Below are 16634 nucleotides of genomic sequence, written 5' to 3'. Positions count from 1 at the left end.
TGACTCATTCGTTATTTTTTCCTCCCCCACCCCTCCCACCCCTTTTTTCCCTCTATACAGTCCTTCCTTTCTCCCTTCTTGCCCCCCCACCCCCCATTATGTGTCATCATCCACTTATCAGCAATATCATTTGTCCTTTGGTTTTTTGAGATTGGCTTATCTCTCTTAGCATGATATTCTCCAATTTCATCCATTTGCCTGCAAATGCCATAATTTTATTATTCTTTATAGCTGAGTAATATTCCATTGTATACATATACCACAGTTTCTTTATCCATTCATCAATTGAAGGACATCTAGGTTGGTTCCACAATCTGACTATTGTGAATTGAGCAGCTATGAACATTGATGTGGCTGTATCTCTGTAGTATGCTGATTTTAAGTGCTTTAAGTATAGGCCATGGAGTGGGATAGCTGGATCAAATGGTGGGTCCATTCCAAGTTTTCTAAGGAATCTCCACACTGCTTTCCAGAGTGGCTGCACTAATTTGCAGCCCCACCAGCAATGTATGAGTGTACCTTTTTCCCCACATCCTCTCCAACACCTATTGTTGCTTGTATTCTTGATAATCGCCATTCTAATTGGGGTGAGATGGAATCTTAGTGTGGTTTTGATTTGCATTTCTCTTATTACTAAAGATGTGGAACATTTTTTCATATGTTTGTTGATTGCTTGTAGATCTTCTTCTGTGAAGCATCTGCTCATATCCTTAGCCCATTTGTTGATTGGGTTATTTGTATTCTTGGTGTAGAGTTTTTTGAGTTCTTTCTATATTCTGGAAATTAGTGCTCTATCTGAAGTATGATTGGCAAAGATATTCTCCCACTCTGTAGGCTCTCTCTTTGCATTGCTGATAGTTTCCTTTGCAGAGTGAAAGCTATTTAGTTTGAATCTATCCCAGTTATTGATTCTTGCTTTTATTTCTTGTGCTATGGTAGTCCTGTTAAGGAAGTCTGATCCTTAACAAGTTGAAATTTGGACCTACTTTTTCTTCTATAAGATGCAGGGTCTCTGGTCTGATTTCAAGGTCCTTGATCCATTGTGAGTTGATTTTTGTGCAGGGTGAGCGATAGGGATTTAGTTTCATTCTGTTGCATATGGATTTTCGGTTTTCCCAGCACCATTTGTTGAAGAGGCTATCTTTTCTCCATTGCATATTTTTGGCATCTTTGTCTAGTATGAGAAAATTGTATTTATTTGGGTTTGTGTCCGTGTCCTCTATTCTGTACCATTGATCTACCTGTCTATTTTGGTACCAATACCATGTCATTTTTATTACTATTGCTTTTTAGTATAGTTGAAGTTCTGGTATTGCGATACCCCCTGTTTCATTCTTCCTGCTAATGATTGCTTTAGCTATTCTGGGTTGCTTATTCTTTCAGATGAATTTCATGATTGCTTGCTCTATTTCTGTAATGTACATCATTGGGATTTTAATTGGAATTGCATTGAATCTGTATAGCACTTTTGGTAGTATGGCCATTTTCACAATATTAATTCTGCCTATCCAAGAACTTGGGAGATCTTTCCATCTTCTAAGGTCTTCCTCAATTTCTTTCTTCAATGTTTTGTAGTTTTCATTGTAGAGATCTTTTTACCTCTTTGGTTAGATTGATTCCCAAGGTTTTGTTTTTTTTTTTTTTTTTTTTAGACTATTGCAAATGGAGCTGTTTTCCTCATTTCCCTTTCAGCTGTTTCATCACTTGCATATAAAAATGCTGTAGATTTATGCGTGTTGATTTTATAGCCTGCTATTTTGCTGAATCCATTCATGTGGTCTAGAAGTTTCCTGGAGGAGTTTTTTGGATCCTCTAAATATAGAATCATGTCATCAGCAAATAGTGACAGCTTAAGTTCCTCTTTTCCTATTCATATCCCTTTAATTTCTTTAGTCTGCCTAATTGCTCTGGCTAGAGTTTCAAGGACAATGTTGAATAGAAGTGGTAAAAGAGGACATCCCTGTCTTGTTCCCATTTTTAAAGGGAATGGTTTCAGTTTTTCTCCATTAAGAATGATGTTGGCCATGGGCTTAGCATAAATAGCCTTTACAATGTTCAGGTATGTCCCTACTGTCCCTATTTTTTCCAGTGCTTTGAGCATGAAGGGGTGTTGTATTTTGTCAAACGCTTTTTCTGCATCAATTGATATAACCATATGATTCGTATCCTTAAGTCTATTGACATGATGGATTACGTTTATTGATTTATGGAAGTTAAACCATCCTTGCATTCCAGGGATGAACCCCATTTGATTGTGGTGCACAACTTTCTTAATATGTTTTTGGATACGGTTTGCCAGTATTTTGTTAAGGATCTTTGCATCTATATTCATCAAGGATATTGGTCTAAAATTGTATTTCCTTGATGTGTCTTTGTCTGGTTTGGGTATCAGGGTGATACTAGCTTCATAGAATGAGTTTGGTAGGGTACCCTCCTTTTCTATTTCCTGGAATACTTTGAGAGATATTGGAAAGAGTTCTTCTTTGAAGGTCTTGTAGAATTTGGCTGAGAATCCGTCTGGTCCTGGGCTTTTCTTGGATGGTAGATTTTTAATGGCTTCTTCTATTTTATAGCTTGATATTGATCTGTTTAAATTGTGTATGTCCTCCTAGTTCAGTTTGGGAGGAGCATATGTCTTTAGAAATTTGTCAATGTCTTCAGTGTTTTATATTTTGTTGGAATACAGATTTTCAAAGTAGCTTCTCATTATGTCATTTATCTCAGTAGTGTCTGTCATGATATTTCCTTTTTCATTACGAATTTTAGTAATTTGAGTTTTCTCTCTCCTCTTTGTTAGTGTGGCTAAGGATTTGTCTATTTTGTTTACTTTTTCAAAGAACCAACTTTTTGTTTTGTCAATTTTTTGAATTGTTTCTTTTGTTTCAATTTCATTGATTTCAGCTCTGATTTTAATTATTTCCTGTCTTCTACTACTTTTGCTGTTATTCTGCTCTTCTTTTTCTAGGGCTTTGAGCTGTAATGTTAGGTCATTTAGTTGTTGACTTTTCATTCTTTTCTGGAATGCACTCCATACAATGAATTTTCCTCTTAGTACTGCTTTCATAGTGTCCCAAAAATTTTGATATGTTGTATCGTCATTCTCATTGACCTCTAAGAATTTTTTTATTTCCTCCCTGATGTTTTCTGTTATCCATGTTTCATTCAATAGCATATTATTTAGTCTCCAGGTGTTGGAGTAATTTCTGTTTTTTTATTTTGTCATTGATTCCTATTCTCAGTCCATTAGGATCTGATAGAACACAAGGCAGTATCTCTATTTTTTTGCATTTCCTAAGGGCTGCTTTGTGGCATAACATATGGTCTATTTTTGAGAAGGTTCCATGTGCTGCTGAGAAGAAAGTGAATCCACTTGTTGATGGATGGAATATTCTATATATGTCTATTAAGACTAGGTTATTGATTGTGTTATTGAGTTCTATGGTTTCTTTGGTTGGTTTTTGTTTGGAAGATCTATCTAGTGGTGACAGTGGTGCATTAAAGTCACCCAGAATTATTGTGTTGTGGTCTATGTGATTCCTGAAATTGAGAAGGATTTGTTTGATGTACAGGGATGCACCGTTGTTTGGGTCATAAATATTTACTATCGTTATGTCTTCCTGATTTAAGCAGTTCCCTTAAGCAGTATGAAATGTCCTACTTTATCTCTTCTGAATAACTTTGGCTTGAAGTCCACTTTATCTGAAATAAGGATGGAAACCCCCACTTTTTCACTGAGTCCATGTGTGTGGTAGGTTTTTTCCCATCCTTTCGCCTTTAGTCTGTGGATGTCTTTTTCTATGAGATGAGTCTCTTGCAGGCAACATATTGTTGGGTCTTTCTTTTTAATCCATTCTGCCAGTCTATGTCTTTTGTTTGATGAGTTTAGGCCATTAACGTTCAGGGTTATTATTGAGATATGATTTATATACCCAGTCATTTGGCTTATTTTTGGTTTTTAAGTTGGCTTGGTTTCTCCTTTGATTGGCTTTTCCTTTAGGGTAGTTCCTCCCTTTGCTCACCTCCATTGTTGTTTTTCATTTCCTCCTCATGGAATATTTTGTTGAGAACATTCTGTAGCGCAGGCTTTCTATTTGTAAATTCTTTTAACTTTTGTTTATCATGGAAGGATTTTATTTCATCTTCAGATCTGAAGGTTAGTTTTGCTGGGTATAGGATTCTTGGTTGGCAGCCATGTTCTTTGAGAGATTGAAATATGTTGTTCTGGGACCTTCTAGCTTTTAAGTCTGGGTTGAGAAGTCAGCTGCTATCCGTATTGGTCTCCCCCTATATGTAATCTCATGCTTTTCTCTCGCAGCCTTCAAAATCCTATCTTTATTTTGAATGTTAGGCATTTTCATTATAATGTGCCTTGGTGTGGATCTGTTGTGATTCTATGCATTTGGTGTTCTGTAAGCCTCTAGTATTTTTCCATTTCATTCTTCATGTTTGGGAAATTTTCTGATATTATTTCATTGAATACGTTGTTCATTCCTTTGGTTTGTATCTCTGTGCCTTCCTCAATCCCAATAATTCTTAAATTTTGTCTTTTCATGATGTCCCATAGTTCTTGGAGATTCTGTTCATGATTTCTTACCATCTTCTCTGTTTGGGCAACTTTATTTTCAAGATTAAATATTGTATCTTCATTGTCTGAGGTTCTGTCTTCCAAGCGGTCTAGTCTTTTGGTGATGCTTTCCATTGAGTTTTTTATTTGGTTTATTGTTTCCTTCATTTCAAGGATTTCCTTTTTTTTTTTTTAATCTCTATCTCTTTGTTGAAATGATTTTTTGCTTCCTGCAGTTGTTCTTTCAACTACTTATTGGTATTATCATTCATTGCCTGCATTTGCTCTCTTATCTCATCCTTTGCTTCGCGAATCATCTTAATCATGTATAATCTGAAGTCCTTTTCTGACATTTCTTCTAACGTACTGTCATTGGATTCTATTAATATAGAATCTAGATTTGTTTGGATCATTTTCTTCCCTTGTTTTTTCATGTTGTTCATGTATCTTCCCCTCTTGCAGTGCAGATCTGGAGTATTGCAGATTTCCCCCTATAGACTTCTAGTGGCCCTATAGGTTTCCAAAACCCTTTCTTTAAGGGGAGATCAATATTAGCAGTGCCCAAGTCAGACACTATGCAATCCTAGACCAAATAGCCCCTATGAGGACAATAACAAAATTGTCATAATAAACAAAGTGAGTTCAAATATTTTCTTCAGTAAAACAAACAGATTTGCAATAAGGCCTGCAGTTTCAAATGGAGGACAAAGAGGATGCAGAGGGATGTAGAATGTGGCTGTTAATGGGATAAGAAAAGAATATACAGAAGTTCTAGAAAATAGAAAGGGTGAGAGTGTAATCAAAAGAAATTGGACATTAGCATGCAAAAAAGGGAGAAAGAGACTCTGAGGGATCAGGTAAACAAAAGGAAAAGAGAGCAAGAAAAGTAAAGAAATAAAAACTTAAAATTTTTCAATAAGGAGAAAAAATAAAATCTGTAGTATAACAGTCATACAATAATGAAACCTCCCAGTGTTCAGTAGCCTGGTATATTAGAGGTACCTGACATTGAGCTTCAAGTCTCCAGCAGGTGTCTCAGGATGGGATTTGCCCTGCCTAAAGATGGGAGCTACAGCTTCCAGGATTATCCAAGATGGCCACTCTGGCTTCTAAATGTGTTAGCAAATGGGGAGCTGCAACTCAGGGTGTGGCTGTGGTCAGCTGGAGGTCCTGGAGGTGGGATGCGGTTGGTCAGGCAGGGGTCCTGGAGGCCCAGTGTGATTGGTGTGGTTGTGGGATCCTGGAGGCTGGGTGCAATCAGTTGGTCTGGGGTCCCGGTGATAGGGCGCAGTCAGTTGGTCTAGGGGTCCTGGTGGCAGGGGGCAGTCAGTCGATGTGAGGGCCCCAGAGGCAGGGAGTGATCGGTCGGGCTGAGGGATCCTGGAGACGGGGCTCAGTCAGTTCAGCCAGGGGTCCTACGGGACCTGGTTGCTGTCTCAAAATGGCGGCAGCCACATGTAATCAAACCTACAGGTACTGTCACAGTGAACTTCCAGGCAACAGCAGGCAGCTGGCGCTCCACTGGCAGTCCACAATCAGTTTGCTGACTGTTGTGGGACAATCGGGAGGTGAACCTCATGCGTTGGATGATGGACAGGTGAGAGGCAGGCAAATGGCAGATGATAGGCACTTGACAGTGAGCAATCTGCACTCAAAAAAGGCGTCAATATGCTGGCAGACTGCAGGTAATCACAGCAGACAAATGGGGTAAACAGCAGGGGATCATAAGCAGCAAAAACTGCCTCACCAAGAAACAGATATCCTTTGCTTGAAACTGGAGTTATGGAGCAACAAGGAACACAGCCTCCCTCTAGTCTGCCATCTTGGATCCAGGTCCAAATCTTCATCATGTTGACTTAGGACTTGACTTCCTAACATGACTCCTAAAGCACAAGAAGTAAAATCAAAAATCAATAAAGGGGATGGATTCAAAGTAAAACGTTTCTTCTGAGCAAAGGAAACAATCAGTAGCCTATGGAATGAAAGAAAATATTTACCACATGCCCCTCAGATAGAGCACTTATCTCCAGGATATGTAAAGAATTCAAGAAACTTAACACCTAAAAAACAAATAACCCAATCAATAAATGGGCTAAGGAACTGAACAGATACTTCACAGAAGAAGATATACAATCAATCAACAAATATATGAAAAAATGTTCAACATCTCTAGCAATTAGAGAAATGAAAATCAAAAGTAAGATTTCATCTCACTCTAGTCAGAATGGCAATTTTCAAGAATGTAGCTCTCTCCCTCACTCTTGCACTTGCGCGTGCTCTCTTGCTCTGTCATTTTTTTTTTCTAACTCTCTCCTCCTCACACTCACATATTTTTTTCTCCCTGCTCTCTTTCTCTGTCATGAGCAGTGAGTAAGAGAGGAATCAAGTTTGGTTCCAACAAGTGGATTTTATTCATGCAATGCACACTCAACTTAACATTCCTAATAATAGCAAGTCACAAATACATTGAAGATTCACTCCCTTGTTCACCTAGAGTCCAATCCCCATGGACTTACTCAATGCAATGTCTCTTAGCCAAGAAGTCAGTCAGCAAGACCGAGGGGATTCTTCTCAGCCGAGGCCTCACTCAGCTCCTCGGATGTCTATGGATGTCCTCGGGTGACCAATAAGCCAGAGGCTGGGTTGCGGTCTTCGCTGCAGGAGAGGTAGTCAGTCATCCAGCCTTGGTGACAATGGTCGATCAGCAATAAGCAATAGAGTGGACAGTAGCCGGGGCAGTCAAGAGATAGAGTGATGTGGAGTCCTCTGGTCTTGGTGCTGCTGACAATTTGCTCCAAATGTCCAGGGGTTTAAGTAGTGATTTTCAGCCCAGTCATGCTCTGGTCTTCATTGATAAAGACCAGAACATGATTATACTAGGAGCCACCACTCAAATCATAGATAACATAGGCATTGTTCAGGAGTGTCATCCTGCCACACAGCAAGTTTGTCACCAGGCACATTCATTTTAACTTTAAAAGTCCAGGTGAATACCAAATACAGCTTATTATTACTACATAACACACAACTATAGCAATTCTTATTATTTTCTTGTCTCATTATACTCTCACTTTTTTTCCTATCTCCTCCTCACACTCACGCACTCTCTCTCCTCCTCACTCTTGCTCACCACTCTTTTGCTCTCTCTCTCCCACTTTCTCTCTCTCTCTCTTCCTCTCTCTCTCTCTCTCTCTCTCTCTCTCTCTCTCTCTCTCTCTCTCTCTCTCTCTCTCTCTCATTTTCTCTCTCTCTCACACTGTGGGCAGACACCCTGCCTGACCACTTAATAAGATCTCTTGCGTGAAAAATAAAGAATATAAGCAACAATAAATGCTGGCTAGAATGTGGGGGAAAACATATACTCATATATTGCTGGTGGGACTGCAGATTGGTGCAACCACTCTGGGAAAGCTGTATGGAGATTCCTTAGAAACCTTGGAATGGAACCACCATTTGACCCAGTTATCCCACTCCTGACTTAAAGTCAGCATACTACAGTGACACAGCCATGTTGATGTTTATAGCAGCTCAATTCACAACAGCTAAACTGTGAAACCAAACTAGGTGCCCTTCAACAGATGAATGGATAAAGAAAATGTGGTACATATACACAATGGAATATCATTCAACCTTAAAGAAGAATGAAATTGTGGCATTTGCAGGTAAATGGATGGAGTTAGAGAATATCATGTTAAGTGAAATAAGTCAATCCCCAAAAGCCAAAGGCCAAATGTTTTTAGATGTGCTCACTAGACCACCCCCCAAAAATATATAAACCCAATCCCTTTCTTTGTTCAGTGGCTCATTTTCCACCAGGAAAGTGGGTCCACTGGTACCACTTTATCCCTGTATCCCCTGTTCAGGTGTGAAACTTTGTTCCTGAATAAACAGCTTAGATGATTCATGAGGTTTGCATCCTGCCTGGTATTTTTGTGCTAACAAGAGTGAGGGGAGGGGAGGGGGTGTGGGGATGGAAGGATGGTGAAATGAGATGAACATTATTATCCTATGTACTTGTGTGATTGCACAAACTCTGCATTATGTACAGCCAGAGAAAAGAGAAGTTGTGCTCCATTTGTGTACAATATGTAATGTAATGTATAAAGCTGCTCCCCTGCCCTTTCCACTGCAGCCATTTCTCCGCCTCCCAACTACTGTCAGTCTGTGAACATCCTAGCTAGCTACTGGTTCATCAGTCAGCTTGCAAGTATCCTTCTCCATTATTGGTCCCCTGTTAGCCTGGCAGAATTCAACTGCTTAAGGATAGCTACCCACCATCTTTTCTCATGCTTTCTCTCCCCCTGACTCACTTTCTTTCTCCTCCTCACTTTTCCACTCTTTCTAGCATATGCCCTTTCTCTTTTCCTCTCATTTTCTCTCTTACCCTGCAGGGAAACATTCTGTTTGCTTAACAAACTCCCTTATGTGATTTCCCATGTCTGGCATGGTTTTCATACACAATATGTCCAAATGCATTCTACTATCATGTATAACTAATAAGAAAAAAAATTTAATTTAATTATATATATATATATATATATATATATATATATATATATTTAAAAGCCCCCTGTTCCTGCTGAGGGGCAGAATCACAGCCTCTGGGCAAGCAAAGCAATAAACCCTCTTTTTGCTTTTTCTCAAAACCATGTCCTCATTATTAGATTGGCATTGAGGACAAGGACCAAGCTTTAGGTAACAGTGTCACTTTCATAAGGAACCAGGTGTTTTTCAGGATTTTACTCCCAAATAACAATTTCTTTTCTTATGTTGATGGAATATTGTCTGGGGTTTCTTTGCATGAAGATGGAGTATTGTCCAGGGTTTAGGTGAGGCTGTCAGAGTCCCCTTGAGGTGACTCTTTTTTTTAAGATGAAGGATTTGTTTCAAAATGGTATTGCTTATGTCAACTTCTTCCTAACAGTATCCTGGATTAACTTTTGAAACAAACAAACAAACAGATCATTAGTGGAAAAATGTTTAAATCTGAATGAAGTCCACAGTTTAGTTGATAGTATTTTTCTAATGCCTATTTCTTAGGTTTGATAAGGGTGATCATAGTAATTAAATGTTAAGATCTTAACACTAAGGGAAGTTGACAGAAACACAGTAAATTTCGGTAGTATCTTTGAACACTTAAGTTTGTTAGGTAGAACTTGACATAGGCAACACGATTTTGATGCTTATTCTCCATCTTCAAACCAGAGTCACCTCAAGGGCACTCTGACTCCGCCTGACTTAAACCCTGGGCCGTATTTCATCATGCAAAGACACCCCCAATTCCAACAATGTAAGGGGAACACAAAGTTAAGAGAATAGTGCTATGAAATTGAAGCCAGAATTAAGGACAGGTAGTTAGTGTAGAAATAAGGAATTGGGTCAATTCGAGGAAATGAAGCCATGAAGCCATCTGCTTCTGGAAGTTGGAGACTGCCCCTGGAAGAATGGAATGTCAAGGATCTCAGGAGCCCATTGATTACCAAATTTACCTACCTTTATCAAGGACTGCAAGCATGGCGCTACTAATTAATGCCTCCTGGGCCCTTACCTGGCTGAATCACTTTGGCCCTCCCCCTGCCCATGGCTTCTCACTTAATGCAAAACCAGGCCTAGTCATGTAGGCAGGAAGGAGAGATAAGTGGGGAGAGAACTGGAGAACAAAAGAGAATTTAACCTATAAAAGATGTAGGGTGCGCTCACTTCTTGGGACTTTAGAACATCAGCCATGGCCCCCTTCTTCCTGCTGGGAGAAGTCTGTATTATTACCTTTAAATAAAACCTGCTTAATATGCTTGCCTTGGTGTGCTTCTCTAGTGTTCAACCTTCAACATTAGAAGGAGCAGAACTCGTCACTGGTAAACGGCGGTATCAGATTTGGAGGTCCCACCGAGATTTACGCCAAGGTAAGTAAGCTTCTCTCTCCACGCACCCCACATCTGTTTGAGGTGCATCTTTCTGTCTCTTTATTTTTGGAGGGCAAAATGGGCATCCGTCGGCTACTTAAATGCAGTTAGTGCAGCCGCCATTCTTAAGACTTGGGTGAGAGGTTTCCCGGCCCAGGCATGTTTCCAATCACCTGCTCTGTAGGCATGTTGGGCTCTGCTGAAGTTGTTTCCTACTTTTCTGTCCAGGCCCGGAGCACAATTGCCACCAGTACACAGTGTCCTTAGTCCTGATCTGCCCAGGATGCATGGAGGTGGAGGAAGGGTTGGAACAACTGTGGGGTTCTCGGCCCGGGGCTACTCTCGGGTGGACCCCAAAGTTCCTTCTCCGGACTCCCCTCCTGACAGCCCTGAGGGGTATCCAGAGTGATCGATAGACTGAGGGAAAGCGCCAATTACCTTTGCCTCTGTATGGGCCGCACAGTGCACAACACTCCCGCACGTCCACTCCCTCCTGGATGCTCCCCTTCCCTTGCTGGTCAGACATTAGGAATTCAAGCTGTAGGATTAAGGTCTGGGATGATTAGTATGAAAATGCCCAGGTTCTCTTTGTTCACATAGTTAGCCTTCACTAGTCTAGACATCTAGAGTCTCCCCATTACTGTTCCTGTGCTTAAATGTGCTCACTGTGTTCTCTTTAAGCTGCAAGAGGGAGGCATTTAAAAACCCCTCCTGTGTGACCCTCCAAGCAAAGGGCGTTATACGCCTAACAACTAACAGATGTCCCCTCACCCGCTGGAGATTCCTTTAGTCTACAGGGCAAGAAGATAGACAAAAGGCACACTTTTTACTTGTGTCATCGTTTTTCATAATTAGGAGTTTATAGTGGCAGTAATGCCCTTAATTCTGAATCCTCCCAGGGTCTCTAGCACAGGGCAAACTAGGACCCTAGCACTTTGCCAAAAAAGGCCAGAAATAACTTTGGCAAAGCCAGGTAGTGAGAGACAGGTTTTTCTGGACCGTAAGGAAGCTCAAAGTTAGGGAGACGTCCCTAATAACTCAGAAGGGAGCTTCTCTCTCAACAGTATTGCCAGGTTCACCACTAGCCTGCATATTGCTAAATTACAAATGACCATGTTTGACAGCAATAATCTCTACCATGAGAGGAGAAAGCCTTGAGGAATCACCCACTAAGGGAGGAAAATCGAGAGGACCCTCCCAACATAAGACAGACAAAAATAAATTTAAGGAGGCTTTTGGAAGATCCTAATAAATATTGAGATTTTCAAAACTTACACCAGGTATTTGACTTCACCTGGAAAATTATGCTATTAACCATCTAGAGAACAGGCAGTTTACAGAAACCATCCTAACTGGGATTCAAATAATGAGTAAGATGCCTAAAAAAACTATTATGCAGCCTTCAGGAAAGTCCTGCTATTTTCATGAAGAGACTTAGGGAAGCAATAAGAAAACACACCACTCTGAATCCTGAATCCATAAAGGGCCACCTACTTTTAAGGTATAAATTCATCATTCAGTCAGCCCCAAACATTTAGAGGGAATTACAAAAATTGGCACATGGCCCTGATCAATCATCCGATGATCTTCTCTACCTTGCATCTTCCATTTTTAAGTAGACATCAAAAAGAAGAAAAGGGAACGTATAGGCAAGAAAAAGGACTTATTAAAGATCATTCAAACTGATAGAAACTTTTAATGCCTTGCAATAGCCCATGCAATTCACCCATTTTAGGAGTTAAAAAGCAAACTGCCTAGTCCAAAACCTTAGAATAATGAAGCAGTAATTTCCCCCACCCTGTAGTTCTTAATCCATACACTTTCATCTTGGATTCCAAATGCTACTTGGTTTACTAAATTAGATTTAAAAGATGACTTTTCCTGTCTATGCTAGACTCTGAATGGCAATTTCTGTTTGCCTTTGAGGAACCAGATACTGTATCCCAACTAACCTAGACAGTGTTTCCTCAGGATTTAGATGGCCTTCACCTGTTCTGGACAAACTTTAGCTAAGGACTTAACAAAATTCAGAGATAAAACATCTATAATTGTTCTCCAGTAAGTAAATGACATCCTTTATGTGCCTCCACCCAGGAGGAATATCAAAAGGCCATTGCAGAAGTCCTAAACTTCTTAGCTAATAGGAATTAAAAGATCTCAAAAAATAAAGCTTAATTATGTCATCAACAGGTTCAATACTACAGAAAATAGCCACTATAGGACAATATTCTGCCCCAGGAATATCAAGAAGGGGCCTTACTTCAAGCTCTTGTCCTCAGCTTACCTATGAAGCAAGATTTAACCTGTTTGTCATAAAGGGAAAAATAAATCCTGGATAAGCAGCCATATGCAGCTCAATAACCAATGGCATATCTCAGTGAAGAACTTAGCAAAGTAGCTTCATTCTCAAAAATAATGGAAAATAAGGTCTCATAATTTTCTTTAACATCCAACCTGTCCTGATGAGATGGCTAAAATGCCCTAGGCACAAGGTTTCTGTTAAAACCTGTCAGATCCTTCCAGATCTCAGTCAAGGCTTACATTGAAATGTAAATAAAAGAAGCCTAAAGGCTCAGTAGGAGACCGGTCTCAAACCCAAGGAAAAAAAAGGTAAAAAGAGTCTTACCTGAACTCCAGCAAAAGTAAATTTTATGGTGCTTTACTGAAGTAATTAACAGCCGTATCATTTTTCCAGGACTCTTTTTTTTTTTAATTCTATATTTTCTTTGAGCTCATGATTTTTTTGATCAGTTCTATTTTTTATTCAACTAGAGTTTTTGAACATCTGTTACATTGCAATGGAGATTCACCTATAAAGTTACAAGGCCTTTGATTTTGTGTTATTTGTATGTCGTGCTGTCTGATGTCATGTTTTGTCTGTATCAAAACTGAGCACTCCTAAAACTAAAATTTAAAAATGGATCCAGATACTTTTAATTCACGTGATTTAAAAAGGTTCAATTCAAATTGGGTAAACTAATAAAAGTAAAATATCTTTGAAAATAACTCGCAAGTCTCTAGGTGGTCAAGCTAATAAAATATTGATGTTAATAAAATGTCTAATATCAATTGTTTCTAGGACTTTTCTTCAACAGGAAAGAGACAGCAAATACTGTTCAGGACACTTGTCTGATATCTTGGTTTTTACAGAATAAGTGAATTAGAGTTAACATGTATGGGATTACTCAAATGTGTTTGTAGAGACATCTGATTAATTTACAAAGTTAAAATGCTAATTGTTAAATAACATCAAGTACTCTTAACTCCTTAAATTCCATGGGGTATCATACTTAAACATTATTGGTGTTTTCATAGGTTAGTAAATAAAAGGATTTAAACTTGCTTTGTGTCATCACTAAACTAAAAACAAGGTTACTAAGAATTATGTCCTACCAAGTGCAATTCTATATACAAAGGGTCCCAAAAGTTTCAACTGTGTTTCAATTAGAGTACTATAAACAACAAAATATTTAATCTTATTAAAATAGAGTAATTTATCTAAATTCAGAAATTTCATAAGACTTGTTTCAGAATGTGAACAAAAAGGGGTAAACAAAATAGGAAAGAGAAAATAAAAGGTTCTGGGTATGGAAATATATTTAGTAAAAGGGAAAAGGAAATGTTTCTGGGTAAGAAAGTGCTTGTGTGATGAAATACATGAGGGTCTAAGTAAGTGCTAAGAACGTCTGTGTGTAAGTAAAGGGCAAGTTTCAACAAGTTTGCGTGAAACTAATTGGTTGTATGTATGTGAGACAGCTAAAGCTATTTAAGGTTTTTCCTAAGCTGAAATACTAATGTCATGATATAAACCAAAGTTTAATCTATATGGTAAAATGACAAGGATTTCTTAGAAACACTAATTTACTCTTAACTTTATGTCTATTAAGTTTTATTCTTTAGTCTTAAAAATTGGGGTTTATACAATTATGGTTAAACAACTGTTAGAGTATTGTACTATGTTACAGAGTCTACATTTTTCTTTAAAAACTAAATTTGATAAGATAAAAGTGTCAAGGTAATTGTGAAATTGTCACTAGTTGTATATTAAAGGTGTTAATATTTTCCAGGTACACACGTTTTTAAAGCAGGGAATTTATCAAGCTGCTATTCTCCAGATTAAACGTGTCTGTAATGGTAATTTTAAACTTATAAAGAGTAAATTTTATTGGGGACTTATTTCTATCATTTAATGTTCTATTAGAGGACCTGCTATCAATAGGGTATATGTAAAATTTGTTACTTTTTACACTGAGATAAAGAATTTCAAATATAAATGTATTTATAAAAGTTAGAGCCTGACTTGTTTAAAGGTTAATATTGTGAAACATGAAAACATTTTGCCACTTTGACACACAAAAGGAAAGTTAAAAGCTCTCTCAGCCTTTCTTTGATTCATGTTTTAGATACAATGTTAAATTGTGTTAATTATAAAGTTTATATAGACTCAGGAAACAGTATATGTAAACTACTTAATGATATTTAAGGAAGAAGCAAAGATCAACATCAGAATTAGAACACTTAAGATCTGTAAAGAGCCACGCCTTACCTGAAATAAGACTCTGCCTCCCACCTTACTTCATGTTAGAGTGACTCCAAAGTAAGTCAGACTTCAGCTTATTTAAAGTTATAGTCAAAAGATTGGTTCTTGTTGTAAAAGTACTGTGATCTCAAATAGGGGATATAATGTGGTTCTCAATCAAAATTCAAGATAGCTATTATACAAGCTGAATATGTTTTTATTCTTGCTAATTTCATTTTGTAAAACTGTTACCTGTTAATGTTTTGCAGAAGTAGCTGCTTCAAGAACACACAACCTAGGTAACTTGTGATCATAAGCCATCACCTATAAACAAATAGTGGTAACTTCCAGTACTAATGCAGACTCCAGTTAGATAAAAGGGTAAATAACTGTAAAGTTATGGACATTGAAGTTAAAGCCCAGTACTCTTACTTTATGACTGGTGAGACTGGCTTGTTGGATGATTAAGATCAAACTTAGAGATTGGAATTAAATACAGAAGGCAAAATAGACCAGTATTTGGATCTTTTGCCCTCAGTCAGCCTGAACCCATGAACAAGAGAACTTCTCTAAGGAGCTTTGCAACTCTGGGTCACACAACCTCCTGATCAAGGAGAATGTTGAGACTAGAGGATGAAAAATCACTCAGTGCATCTGCTGCAGAGGAGGGTCATGGAGAAAGGGAGACATCCCTTGATGCTTCCAAAGGAAGCCACCTGATCAAGGAGACCCTGCCTAACCAAAGCACTGGTGGGGCTAAGAAGCTGCTCTTAAGTTCTCTAGGAGTGACCCCTGTGGGAACTCAGCTGACTCTTTAACAAGACAGGAACCAGGTCAATTTGACCAACTTGATCTTACACACCCAGCAAAATAGTTAAAACCAAAATATAGCCATTCTTGGGCATTTAAAAGAAATAATAGTTAAATGTAACTTAAGATGTACACTTGTATTAGCCCACTAGAATAAAGATTGGAAGCTACAAATGAAAGAAAGATTCTTCAGCAAATGTGCCTGATAACTATCAGAAGAAACTGTCAGAGTAAGAAGTTTTTAGTCAGTTTAAGGCCTGCAGACCTTCTTAAGCAACACAGGCAGACTTAATTTATGTTTGCCCGTATGATTATCTATCCCTAAGTAACAGAAGTATAGAGATCTCTACTAAACACAGGTTATACCAATAAAGGGATATTTTACAAAAATCAGATGACATTAAGTAGCTTAACTATATTTTCTGGGGACATCTATGACATTAAGAGTTAAATGTTGTGTTTACATTCCTGATAACCTGGACAATGTTAAAGTCCCCAAATAAAGGTCTTGTCCTCTCCAGCATTTGCTAGGCCTAGTTATGGGAATAATTTCTCAGTTCTTCCACCTCCTGGTGAGAGATTAACTTCTGTCATTTTCATGATACTCAGTGGCATGTTTCAGATGCTGCAACATTTACTTTGTACTAGTCTCATTTCATTACTCATGTCTTTTTGTTCTTCTATCATAGAAGCACCCACCCCCCAGATGATTTTACAACCTGCTCTTCCTCAACCAGACTTCTACCTTGGACCCCTTGATTGACTTGATTTTTAAAAAAAGGAACTCCAAACTGCTTGCCCCTCACTGCCCCCTTTCAGCTTCGAAACAGCCAGAATG

This window comes from Sciurus vulgaris (genome assembly GCF_902686455.1).
Source record: "Sciurus vulgaris genome assembly, chromosome: 1".
Lineage (NCBI taxonomy): Eukaryota > Metazoa > Chordata > Mammalia > Rodentia > Sciuridae > Sciurus > Sciurus vulgaris.
This window is presented reverse-complemented; position numbering follows the sequence as displayed.